Raw genomic sequence first — 14,195 nt, 5'->3', positions numbered from 1 at the left:
ACTTTTTAGCTACCAGCAATTACTTAGCATTTAGCTAACCCTAACCTTAACACTTTCAGCTAACCCTTCACCTAACCCTAAACTTAACCCTTTAACCTAACTCCTCAATTTAACCCTAGACCCTAGTCTAGCTAATATTAGCGAGCTAGCTAACGTTAGCCACCTAGCTCGAATTTGTAACATATAATTTCTTTGGAAAATACGTAACATATTGTGCGTTTTGCTTATTCGTAAAACATAATGAGTTGTAATTTGTAACATATACGAAATGGGTGATGGACATGCACAAATGAATCAGTGGCGACCCATCATTCGGGGTAGGTAGGGCAGAGACCCACCTGTTTTGAGCCCCACATTTTTATCAGAATAAATAAAAAATATATCATATCAGTTTGCAAACAATGTGAAAAAAATACATTTAAACTCAGTTTTTCACAATTCCTGACATTTAATCCCAGTAAAAATTCCCTGTTTTAGGTCAGTTAGGATCACCACTTTATTTTAAGAATGTCAAATGTCAGAATAATAGTAGAGAGAATTATTTCTTTCAGCTTTTATTTCTTTCATCACATTCAATTAGTCTTTGGTAGCATTGCCTTTCAATTGTTTAACTTGGGTGAATTTTGGCCCATTCCTCCTGACAGAGCTGGTGTAACTGAGTCAGGTTTGTAGGCCTCCTTGCTCGCACACGCTTTTTCAGCTCTGCCCACACATTTTCTATAGGATTGAGGTCAGGGCTTTGTGATGGCCACTCCAATACGTTGACTTTGTTGTCCTTAAGCCATTTTGCCACAACTTTGGAAGTATGCTTGGGGTCATTGTCCATTTGGAAGACCCATTTACAACCAAGCTTTAACTTCCTGACTGATGTCTTGAGATGTTGCTTCAATATATCCACATCATTTTCCTTCCTCATGATGCCATCTATTTTGTGAAGTGCACCAGTCCTTCCTGCAGCAAAGCACCCCCACAGCATGATGCTGCCACCCCCGTGCTTCACGGTTGGGATGGTGTTCTTCGGCTTGCAAGGCACCCCCTTTTTCCTCCAAAAAGTACGATCTTTGTCCCCATGTGCAGTTGCAAACCATAGTCTGGCTTTTTTATGGCGGTTTTGGAGCAGTGGCTTCTTCCTTGCTGAGCGGCCTTTCAGGTTATGTCGATATAGGACTAGTTATACTGTGGATATATACTTTTGTACCTGTTTCCTCCAGCATCTTCACAAGGTCCTTTGCTGTTGTTCTGGGATTGATTTGCACTTTTCGCACCAAAGTACGTTCATCTCTAGGAGACAGAACGCATCTCCTTCCTGAGCGGTATGACGGCTGCGTGGTCCCATGGTGTTTATACTTGCGTACTATTGTTTGTACAGATGAACGTGGTACCTTCAGGCGTTTGGAAATTGCTCCCAAGGATGAACCAGACTTGTGGAGGTCTACAATTATATTTCTGAGATCTTGGCTGATTTCTTTTGATTTTCCCATGATGTCAAGCAAAGGGTTTGAAGGTAGGCCTTGAAATACATCCACAGGTACACCTCTAATTGACTGAAATTATGTCAATTAGCCTATCAGAAGCTTCTAAAGCCATGACATAATTTTCTGGAATTTTCCAAGCTGTTTAAAGGCACTGTCAACTTAGTGGATGTAAACTTCTGACCCACTGGAATTTTGATACAGTGAATTATAAGTGAAATAATCTGTCCATAAACAATTGTTGGAAAAATTACTTGTGTCATGCAGTAGATGTCCTAACCGACTTGCCAAAACTATAGTTTGTTAACAAGAAATTTGTGGAGTGGTTGAAAAACGAGTTTTAATGACTCCAACCTAAGTGTATGTAAACTTCTGACTTCAACTGTATATCATTGAGTTAATAAAGCCACATACAAACATGGTCTCTTTTTTGCTTTCTTGAGTAAGGCAGCTCCAAAATGCAGGTGTTTCAGCCTAGCTCAGTGCTTTCTGTGGTGGTGGGGCAGCCAGCGGAAAATACGGAGCGTAGTGGTTGGTAATGTTCTCTAGTTGCACCGTGATTGGCTCAGTGTTCTGTCACTCATGGGGACACGAGGTCACCGCCCAATCTAAGGGTAGAGCTCGAAAATACAAGCCTCTTGGGTGCTGCCATAGAGTTACATTAGAAGTGCCCATCCAAGAATGCTCAAGGTCATTGGCCACAGATAAAATGTCAAATCACGTTATATCTACAGTAACTTTGATTGGACTGATCATGTCAACATCATACTTTCAAAATCTTAGCTAGCAGTCATCATCATGAATCAAGTCAACAATCTACTGGCAAATTCTTTTTAATCCTTGTCATATGAAGAGAAATAATGAAGAGAAATTATAGATAAAACGTAACAGTGCTCATCGGCAATTGGACATAAACATTACACAACAAGTTGGAAATTGCAAATTCAACAATGAGTGGTTTGGAAGGAATCAGTGGCTAACTGCAAGCATTGCAAATCAATCACTAGCCTGCTATTCAGTGGAGTGGCTGTGTGGTCCCAAGTCTGGGTTTAAGGGTCTCTTTTCCAAGCTTAAAATGATAAACATTCAACTTTGGCCATGCTGTCAATCCAGCATGACTTCTGCCGCGCTCAAAACAACTGTTAACTCGGAACTGGGAAATCTTACTTGAGTGAGTTCAAGACAACTGGGAACTCTGGAAAAAACGAGCTCCGACTGGGAAAATACGTTTGGAACGGTCTTCTAACTCGGAATTGTAAATCGGGAACTCGGGCCTCTTTCTAGAGCTACGACTTGAAAATCACTGAAGACATCATGATTCAACCTTGTTTTTTTCAGAGTTCCCAGTTGTCTTGAAAGCACCATAAATCCAGAGAATGCCAGACTTTGATGACAAAGTTTGATGACAAAATGTGCCCATGAAGGACTGCTGCACCACCTTCCTGTTCAAGTGAGCACAGCACAACAAGGTGAGTCAAAAAATGTATTGTATGCTGCTGCTTAAATTATGTAATATGCCAAGGAGATATGTATACTGTAGCTAAGAAAGTAATACTAAGTGTATGTTGTGTAGTAAGCTGTTAGTAGCCCATATGCCTCACCCTAATAATTTGGTCTACTTTCCCCTCTTAATTTGCCTACTGTTCTGACTTGGTGGTGCACATGTAGCCTATAACCTGTTTTAGAGAAATGTAATCATTGACTATTGTAAGAGCTTTCATTGTCTGCTTATATGCCCCCTTTATTTATCCTACGGTTCTGACTTGGTGTACAGGGAAAACACTGTAAGAACGGCCCATGTTCTGAATTCTGTCACTGTACATTTCAAAAGTGCTGAACAAATAGTTATATTGACTACGTCCGTCCTAGCTCGCTCATTGTCTTAATGGAAATTACGGATTGCCTCTTATCCGCGTGTCGTCTCCCTTTGCCATAGTTTGTACATCTCAATTGTCAGTAGAAACCACATTTGTTTAAGCAAATCAGCCATATCAGCTATGTTTTTTTAAAAGGCAGTAAAAGAGGCTGAATTAACTGTTTCGCTGCCAGACAAGGCTCCGCTGATAGCCAGGTGTAGTAGTGTAGTAAGGTGTTGGGACTGCTGTTGGGACAGCTTTATGTAGGCCCTAACAGTTTGTGGGCACCGTTTGTCACCGTTATAGTGCAATTCATGTATTGTTTAGTGTTTTGTTGTGTGGTGGCTTTGCTGGCAGGCATCCCCATTTTTTGGTTTTGGTTTGCCCCACCAAGATTTACATGCTAAAATCGCCACTGAAATGAATACATACCATATGAAACGTAACATATCATACTAAATGAAGTAGCTCAGATTTACTTACAGAATAATATGAAATGCATTTAGACAAGGTTGCAACGAGGGATATTGTTTGCTAACTAAATTATTGGGATTATCTGGTTACCACCAGTGTTTGTAATACATTGAGCTTGTTGACGTACGTAAATACGAGACGCTCCATTTACATTTTACATTTTAGTCATTTAGCAGACGCTCTTATCCAGAGCGACTTACAGGAGCAATTAGGGTTAAGTGCCTTGCTCAAGGTTACATCGACAGATTTTTCACCTAGTCGGCTCGGGGATTAGAACCAGCGACCTTTCGGTTACTGGCACAACGCTCTTACCCACTAAGCTACCTGCCGCCCCATTTAGTATGATATGTCACGTTTAGTAGTATTAATTTGTGGATGTCCTTCACCCATTTCATATGATATGTTACGAATTACAATTAGTAATAAACATGGGCCCTGGTCAGAATTAGTGCACTATGTAAAGGGAATAGGGTGCCATTTGGGACATATTGCTTCATCTGTTGATGAAGCCACCTGAAATCAATGGCTGCATACCAATTGTCCATCCCTCTCCTCATGGATATTCAAGCATTGTCTTGAGCTAATTTACACCATTGTTAAATCCCTGAGATGAGAAGAAATGTGCAAGTCCACACTTTCGGAGAAGGACAATGGATATGCAGCCAATGTTAATGGTCACACACTTTTGAGTCATTCGTTTAAAAAAAGGGTATTCCAAAAAAGGGCAAATAAATGACACAAGTTGTTGCAGTAGTAAGACAATGGATATTTTCCCGAAAGTTGCTGTAAACAGCACCACAGTCAGAAAACTGAATGTTCTATTCTGAGCCAGGCCCATCTTTTAAAAAACACATTTAGTTCTATCTCTATTTGTATTTCTAATGTATTCCAAACGCTGGTGGTAACCAGATGATCCTAATAATTTAGGTAGAAAACGATGCCCCCTCTGGTATGTTATATTGCGAACTGTCTGGGACTCGTTATTTCCCTGTTTAGGCCTTCTACTCAAAGATATTTTACTTATTAAGTCAAAGACTAAATTAACTGCAATACACTGGTCTCAAATATATTAGCATAAGTAGGCTACACAGAACCCTGGCAGAACCATTGTAAAATGAGAGGCTTTTCTCCATATTAAAACGTGTCCAAGTGCAACATGCCTAGCTCTGCCCACTTGGGTGTGGCTTAAGGAGCGCTCTTTGAAATAAGCACTCGTATCTTCGTATTCCAATGGATCGAGTTCCAACGGATCTCTCATCACATGGAGAACTGTAAAAATACGGACAACATCGAACTGGACACTGTACAACAACGCGACAATACACAAACAAAGTAATTTATCCAGCGACAGTAACCAACCTACTGTACATGTTCTGTACGATTGCGAAAAACCAAGACGACACTTAAATTGTCAAACAGGTAATCTCTCGTGGACAGACGCATGAAACAATAGCCTAGCTAAGTTACTCTTTTTACACTTGGTAAATCGTCTCAAGTAGCCTAGAGAATAAACAAATTCCTCTGGATTGAGTTTTAAAACGTTTCGTTTTTGATTCTATCTATAACTAAGTTACTAGGCTATTGGGTGAAATCCATATTAGGCTACATCATTTATAATATAAATGGTAACTCCAGTGGAATGGGTAAATTGTAATAGTCAACAGTGTGCCAACATTAGACCTGTGAGCGCAAACGATGAACAACAGGGTGTTTTCATTCTGCCGATTCTGTTGCAAAACGTTTCTTAAACGGAAGCAAACAGAACTTAACAGGGCCTACCTGAATTTGTCCAATAGAAAATCTTGTTTTGCTTTGTTTGCTTCCATTTGGTAGCTAGCTTGGTTGCAATGGAGCCCACTTCGCCTGAAATAGCTAATGAACGTTTCCAGCGCTGTAGAAGCTGTGTTTATAACGCTCTTGTCCTGGACAATATTGACAATCCGGAGTTCCAATACGGCAATTGTTTACTAGCTGAGAACTACAGGAATGAGGTGGCTATGCTTAGCAAACAAATCTAAATTCTGTGCGAACTCATGGGGAAAACGCAAAATGTAACTTTCTCATTCTCAACTCCTATGGCAGGACGCCACTCAGGCCTAATGGATGTTTCCCCGCCTTGTCATCTGTCCCTATCCAAATGGCCTGTGCTACCTGGAACTTGCCTGCCAAGAAAGTCATCTCCATCTGCTTATCCTCCTCCATCCTGTAGTGAAGTAGACGGAGAACAAGTGTTCCAATCAGCGCTGGTCCCATGTTACAAGTCGAAGGCAGCGGCATGCTTCTAAGCGGAAGTGAGTGACTGCGAAGGGTTCGGAGCAGATTGACATAAGGAATATCTTCGCTGCACTGGTGCCTGATCTACCTGCGCCTTCATCACTGGGACTGCCTGTGTCTGCGACAGCGGTGCTAACTCCAACTAATCTGACTCCAGCAGCGGCTTCGTCGTCCAGTTCGGCTCCTTTTCCTCTCTCTGGATCTGACGGGCACTGCCCACTGTGGGAGGTCTGGACGTATTGCCGGGAGCAGCGGGCATACACTATCCTGCTTGTCGTGGGCCCGTGAAAGGCTCAACAAATTGTGTGAGGGGTGGGAATTGGCGGATTGATCAATTCCCTTCTCTGACCGTTGTATTGAGCAGTTCAATGATGAGAAATGTCTCAGTCCCTGGAGCAAAAACTTTGTGCTATCCAGGAGCACGAGTACAGAACATTAATAAGCTGCTCCCAAACATTTTAAACCAGCATCAGGAAATTGAGTCTATCATAGTTCATGTGGGATTCAATTACATTATGAAGGGCAGCTCAGAACAGCTGAAGATGGATTTTAAAGAACTGATTGGGTCACTACTTGACACCAACCAACGCCCCAGAATATCTGGCCATCTGCCCTCCCTAAATCGTGGCATTGAACGGTTCAGCAGACTTTTAGCCCTCCATAACTGGCTACAAGACTATTGCAGCTCTATGGGTGTAACATTTATTGACATATTTGATACCTTCTGGAAACAAACTCGTATTTTAAGAAGGATGGGACCCACCCAAATCATTTGGATTCCTGGATCCTTTCACAGCATTATCAGGCTGCATTGAGACAATGACTTATCAATGACCCAAGCCCAGCTCATTTAATCCTTACGATTGTGTCGCTGAGTTGTCATAATGCTTCAGCAAATGTACATTATCCCAGGGGCGCTGGAAGACACAATGTAAGTAACCTAATTTATGTCACTCTTACTGCCCTAAATGCCTCTGCTGATCCTACAGTTATTGAATGTAGTAATCATGTGCCTATGAACCAGAGTTATACTGTTAGCACTGAGGCGGTGTGCCCTAGCAGGAAGTCCACTGTGTGCAGCTCACCCTGCACTAACATAAATAACCTGAGCATGTCTACCTCTGCTAAACTTCCCAGTAAAGCAATAAAAACAATCAAGCATCCCAGAAATGTGCTAAAAATAGCCCACGTTAACATATGTAGCTTAATAAGTGGCTTACCTGGTTAAATAAAGGTGAAATAAAATAAAAAGAACTAAAAAGAAACAAGGTTCATGAAATCAATTATTTGCTAGTAACAGATGACATTCATATTCTGACAATCTCGGAAACTTAGATAATACCTTTGATGATACAGTGGTAGCAATACAGTGAGGGAAAAAAGTATTTGATCCCCTGCTGATTTTGGACGTTTGCCCACTGACAAAGAAATGATCAGTCTATAATTTTAATGGTAGGTTTATTTGAACAGTGAGAGATAGAATAACAACAAAGAAATCCAGAAAAACACGTGTCAGAAATGTTATAAATTGATTTGCATTTTAATGAGGGAAATAAGTATTTGACCCCTCTGCAAAACATGACTTAGTACTTGGTGGCAAAACCCTTGTTGGCAATCACAGAGGTCAGACATTTCTTGTAGTTGGCCACCAGGTTTGCACACATCTCAGGAGGGATTTTGTCCCACTCCTCTTTGTAGATCTTCCCCAAGTCATTAAGGTTTCGAGGATGACGTTTGGCAACTCGAACCTTCCGCTCCCTCCACAGATTTTCTATGGGATTAAGGTCTGGAGACTGGCTAGGCCACTCCAGGACCTTAATGTGCTTCTTCTTGAGCCACTCCTTTGTTGCCTTGGCCGTGTGTTTTGGGTCATTGTCATGCTGGAATACCCATCCACAACCCATTTTCAAGATTTGACGGTACATGGCCCCGTCCATCGTCCCTTTGATGCGGTGAAGTTGTCCTGTCCCCTTAGCAGAAAAACACCCCCAAAGCATAATGTTTCCACCTCCATGTTTAACGTGGGGATGGTGTTCTTGGGGTCATAGGCAGCATTCCTCCTCCTCCAAACACGTTGAGTTGAGTTGATGCCAAAGAGCTCCATTTTGGTCTGATCTGACCACAACACTTTCACCCAGTTCTCCTCTGAATCATTCAGATGTTCATTGGCAAACTTCAGACGGGCATGTATATAACGGACTTATCAGGATAAAAGAAAGGCGGAGCAAATAAGTCTCCAAAAACTGGCTGACTGCCAAAACACGAAATACTACCTAAGACTGAAACAAATAACGAAACAGGGAGAACACTTCTCAAGTACCTGTACATAGATCTCCGATCAGACACTGAGTAGTACTGCTGGACATAGAGAAACTAGCAGAGAAAACTGAACAAGGGAACACAGGGAAGTGAGGGCATAAATACACAGGTGAACCGATAGACACAGGTGACACCAATAGGATGATGATTAGTCCCGACTGTGAGTGAGGAGGTGCCTAAGGTTGTCGGCGGATGACACCTAGTGGGTCGCTCCGTAGCTGCGCCCCCCTCCTGTAACAGCTGCACTTGACACATTTATGAAATTGCTTATCCAAGTTACTAATAAGCATGCACCCGTTAAGAATGACTGTAAAAACTATTAAATCCCTGTGGATTGATGAGGAATTGAAAAATTGTATGGTTGAGAGGGATGAGGCAAAATAAATGGCAAATAAGTCTGGCTTCAAATTGAGAAATCATGTGACTAAACTGAATAAAAATAAGAAGAAACTATACTATGAAACAAAGATAAATGACAAAGAATGATAGTAAAAAGCTTTGGAGCACCTTCAATGAAGTTTTGGGCAAAAAGGCTAACTCTGCTCCATCATTCATTGAATCAGATGGCTCATTCATCACAAAACCCACTGATATTGCCAACTACTTTAATTATTTTTTCATTGGCAAGATTAGCAAACTTAGGCATGACATGCCAGCAACAAACGCTGACACTACACATCCAAGTATATTTACATTTACATTTTCGTCATTTAGCAGACGCTCTTATCCAGAGTGACTTACAAATGGGTGCATTCGCCTTATGATTGTCACGAATTCGGCCGAGACTGCTCCTCCTCCTTGCTCGGGCAGGCTTCGGCGTTCGTCGTCCCCGGAGTACTAGCTACCACCGTTGGATGTTTCAATGTTTGTTTGGTTTGGTCTGTCTGTTGCATTTGTGTCCGTTTGTGTCTAATTATGTGACCTATAAGTTTCCTGCTTTGTGTATGTGAGTTTGTGTGTTATTGTCCGCCTGTCCGTTGGTGTCTCCTGTGTGGAACTTTTTGGTCTTGATTATCGTTACGCACTGTTGTGCGTTATCGCACGCCTCCTGTGTTTTCGAGGTCCTTTATTTTGTATTGTCTTTACGTCTAGTAAAGTCGTGTTTGACTGAGCCTCTGTGTCCTGCGCCTGACTCCTACACCGCATCCACATCAGCTTGTGACAGAATAACACACCCTATGGAGTCAGCACGAGCAGCAGCGGCACCCAAGTCGCTGGAGGATCGGATCAGCGAGCAAGACGTCATGATCCGGCAACTCGGGTCCGCCATGAATGAGGTGACGAACACTCTGCGCCGATTGGTAACGAGAGAGGTGCCCACACCTCCGCCCACCTTACCATCACCATCGGCCAGTCCTCCCATCCCAGCACCGGAACCCAGTGGAATTCGGCTCTCGCTCCCGAGGGCGTATGATGGCACCGCAGCCGGGTGTCAGGGGTTCCTCCTGCAGGTGGAACTCTACCTGGCCACCATACACCCGGCGCCCTCGGGATACGAGAGCGTCTCCGCCCTCATCTCCTGTCTCTCCGGCAAGGCGTTGGAGTGGGCCAACGCCGAATGGAGGGGAATAGACGCCGCCACCATCACCTACGCGGAGTTCTCCCGCCGCTTCAGGGCAGTGTTCGACCATCCACCTGAGGGGAAAGCGGCGGGGGAACGTCTGTTCCACCTCCGACAGGGGAAGAGGAGCGCACAGGAGTTCGCCCTGGAGTTCCGGACTCTAGCGGCGGATGCAGGGTGGAATGAGAGGGCCCTCATCGACCACTATCGATGCAGTCTTAGGGAGGACGTTCGTCGTGAGCTGGCCTGCAGGGACACCAACCTATCTTTCGACCAGTTGGTGGACATGTCCATCCGTCTCGATACCCTGCTGGCTACCCGCGGACGTCCCGAATGGGGGCCGTCCATTCCATCCTCCAGCACCTCCGAGCCGATTCCTATGGAGCTCGGAGGTGCTGGCGCTAGAGAGAGGAGGAGAGAGAACCCGAGGGGGGCCGTCCCCTGCACCAACTGTGGCCGTGGAGGGCACACTGCGGCTAGGTGCTGGGGAGGGTCTCCTGGGGGAGGGGACAACAGGTCACGCACTGGGGAGTCATTTCAGGTGAGTAGGCGCCCCACTTACCCAGAGCTCTCTGTTGTTCACCTGTGTATACCTGTGAGATTTCCACAGGTGGCACCTCATTCCCAGCATAAGGCGCTAGTAGATTCAGGCGCAGCTGGGAATTTTGTTGATCGTAAATTTTGTTCAAGGTTAGGAATTCCCCTCCGGCCGGTGGAAGCCCCCTTCCCTGTCCATGCCCTAGACAGCCGGCCGCTGGGGTCGGGGTTGATTAGAGAAGTCACAGCTCCACTTAAGATGACTACGCAGGGGGGTCATGAGGAGACCATTCAGTTATATCTGATCGACTCTCCTGCGTTTCCCGTGGTGCTGGGGCTTCCCTGGTTAATCGCCCATGATCCTACCATTTCGTGGCAACAGAGGGCTCTTATGGAGTGGTCTGCCCAGTGTGTAGGGAGATGTCTAGGTGTTTCCGTAGGGGCGACCTCGGTGGAGAGTCCGAACCAAGTGCCCGCAATGCGCATTCCCCCTGAATATGAGGATTTAGCACTCATGTTCAGCAAGACAAGGGCGACACGGTTGCCACCTCATAGACAGGGGGATTGTGCGATAGACCTCCAAACAGGAGCAGCACTCCCGCGGAGCCATGTGTATCCCCTGTCTCAAGAGGAGACAGCGGCTATGGAGACTTACATAGCCGAGTCCTTGAGACAGGGATACATACGGACCTCCACTTCCCCGGTTTCCTCGAGTTTCTTCTTTGTGAAGAAGAAGGACGGGGGTTTGCGCCCGTGTATTGATTACCGTAGTCTCAATCAGATCACGGTTAAATACAGTTATCCTCTTCCTCTGATTGCGAGTATGACTGAATCATTACGCGGAGCGCGGTTCTTCACAAAGTTGGATCTCAGGAGCGCGTACAACCTGGTGCGCATTAGGGAGGGGGATGAATGGAAAACAGCATTCAGCACCACCTCGGGTCATTACGAGTATCTCGTCATGCCATACGGGTTAATGAATGCTCCTTCAGTCTTCCAATCCTTTGTGGACGAGATCTTCCGGGACATGCATGGGCAGGGTGTGGTGGTGTACATCGACGACATCCTAGTGTACTCTTCTACACGAGCCGAGCATGTAGCCCTGGTGCGTCGAGTGTTGGGGAGGCTGTTGGAGCATGACTTGTATGTCAAGGCAGAGAAATGCTTGTTTTTCCAGGAGTCCGTCTCCTTTTTGGGTTATCGGTTGTCCGTGTCAGGTGTGAAGATTGAGGTTGACCGTGTGTCAGCCGTGCGTAATTGGCAAACTCCAACCACTGTTAAAGAGGTGCAGCAGTTTTTGGGTTTTGCTAATTACTACCGGAGGTTTATCCGGGGCTTTGGACAGGTGGCAGCTCCCATTACGTCCCTGCTGAAGGGGGGCCCGGTGCGTTTGCAGTGGTCAGCTGAAGCGGACAGGGCATTTGTTAAACTGAAAAACCTGTTCACTTCGGCTCCGGTGCTGGCGCATCCGGACCTCGCTTTACCATTCCAAGTAGAGGTGGACGCGTCAGAGGCCGGTATTGGGGCAGTACTGTCGCAACGGTCCGGCACGCCACCTAAACTCCGCCCCTGTGCGTTCTATTCTAAGAAGCTCAGCCCGGCGGAGCGAAATTATGACGTAGGGGACAGGGAGCTGTTAGCCGTGGTTCAGGCCCTAAAGGTGTGGAGGCATTGGCTTGAGGGGGCTCAACACCCTTTCCTCATTCTGACTGACCACCGTAACCTGGAGTACATCCGGGAAGCTAGGAGATTAAACCCTCGTCAGGCTAGGTGGAATATGTTTCTAACCTTTTTAATTTTTTTAATAACGTACATCCCAGTGTCCCAGAACGGTAAGGCAGACGCCCTGTCCCGGCGGTATGACACAGAGGAGAGGTCCATTGAGCCCACTCCCATACTGCCGGAGTCTTGTCTGGTGGCTCCGGTGGTGTGGGAGGTCGATGCGGAGATCGAGCGGGCGTTACGTACCGACCCTACTCCCCCAGAGTGTCCTGTGGGGCGGACGTACGTTCCGCTCGAGGTTCGTGATCGGCTTATTTATTGGGCTCATACGTCACCCTCCTCTGGACATCCAGGTATTGGCCGGACAGTGCACTGCCTTAGTGTGAAATACTGGTGGCCAACGTTAGCTAGGGATGTGAGGGTTTATGTCTCCTCCTGCTCGGTGTGCGCCCAGTGTAAGGCGCCTAGACACCTGCTCAGGGGGAAGTTACATCCCCTGCCTGTTCCACAACGACCATGGTCTCACCTCTCGGTGGACTTTGTGACCGACCTTCCCCCCTCCCAGGGGAATACCACCATTTTGGTCGTTGTGGATCGGTTTTCTAAGGCCTGTCGTCTCCTCCCAATGCCGGGTCTCCCTACTGCCCTACAGACCGCTGAGGCACTATTTACCCACGTCTTCCGGCACTACGGGGTTCCCGAGGTCCCCAGTTCACCTCCAGAGTCTGGGGGGCGTTCATGGAACGCTTGGGGGTCTCTGTGAGCCTTACCTCGGGTTACCACCCAGAGAGCAATGGGCAGGTAGAACGAGTTAACCAGGATGTGGGTAGGTTTCTGAGGTCCTATTGCAAGGGCCGGCCGGAGGAGTGGTCAAGGTATATCCCCTGGGCAGAGATGGCACAGAACTCTCTCCGCCACTCCTCCACCAATCTAACCCCTTTCCAGTGTGTGTTAGGGTATCAGCCGGTTCTGGCACCATGGCACCAGAGCCAGATCGAGGCTCCTGCGGTGGATGAGTGGGTTCGGCGCTCGGAGGAGACGTGGAACGCTGCACACGTCCATCTGCAGCGGGCCATCCGTCGACAGAAGGCGAGCGCCGATCTCCACCGCAGTGAGGGTCCGGTGTACGCACCGGGAGATCGAGTCTGGCTCTCGACTCGAAACCTGCCCCTCTGCCTGCCCTGCCGGAAGCTGGGTCGGCGGTTTGTGGGGCCTTTTAAAGTCCTGAGGAGATTGAACGAGGTGTGTTACAGGTTACAACTGCCTATTGATTATAAGAATATTAACCCCTCGTTCCATGTGTCTCTTCTCAGGCCGGTGGTAGCTGGTCCACTCCAGGAAGGTGAGATAGGAGAGACCCCTCCGCCCCCACTGGACATCGAGGGAGCGCCGGCGTACACGGTCCGGACCATCTTGGATTCGAGACGTCGGATGGGTATCAGCCGGTTCTGGCACCATGGCACCAGAGCCAGATCGAGGCTCCTGCGGTGGATGAGTGGGTTCGGCGCTCGGTTTTAGCTCCTGAGTGGCGCAGTGGTCTAAGGCACTGCATCGCAGTGCTAACTGTGCCACTAGAGATCCTGGTTCGAATCCAGTCTCTGTCGCAGCCGGCCGCGACCGGGAGACTCATGGGGCGGCGCACAATTGGCCCAGCGTCGTCCAGGGTAGGGGAGGGAATGGCCGGCAGGGATGTAGCTCAGTTGATAGAGCATGGCGTTTGCAACGCCAGGGTTGTGGGTTCGATTCCCATGGGGGGCCAGTATAAAAAAAATATGTATTCACTAACTGTAAGTCGCTCTGGATAAGAGCGTCTGCTAAATGACTAAAATGTAAAAATGTAAAATGGATGGGGGTCTCCAGTATCTCGTGGAGTGGGAGGGGTACGGCCCGGAGGAACGGTGCTGGGTGCCTAGGAGGGATATCCTAGATCCATCCCTCCTGACTGAGTTCCACCGTGGTCATCCCACGCGCCCTGCTCCG

The sequence above is a fragment of the Coregonus lavaretus genome (assembly GCF_964263955.1).
Source record: "Coregonus lavaretus genome assembly, chromosome: 33".
Taxonomy (NCBI): domain Eukaryota; kingdom Metazoa; phylum Chordata; class Actinopteri; order Salmoniformes; family Salmonidae; genus Coregonus; species Coregonus lavaretus.
This window is presented reverse-complemented; position numbering follows the sequence as displayed.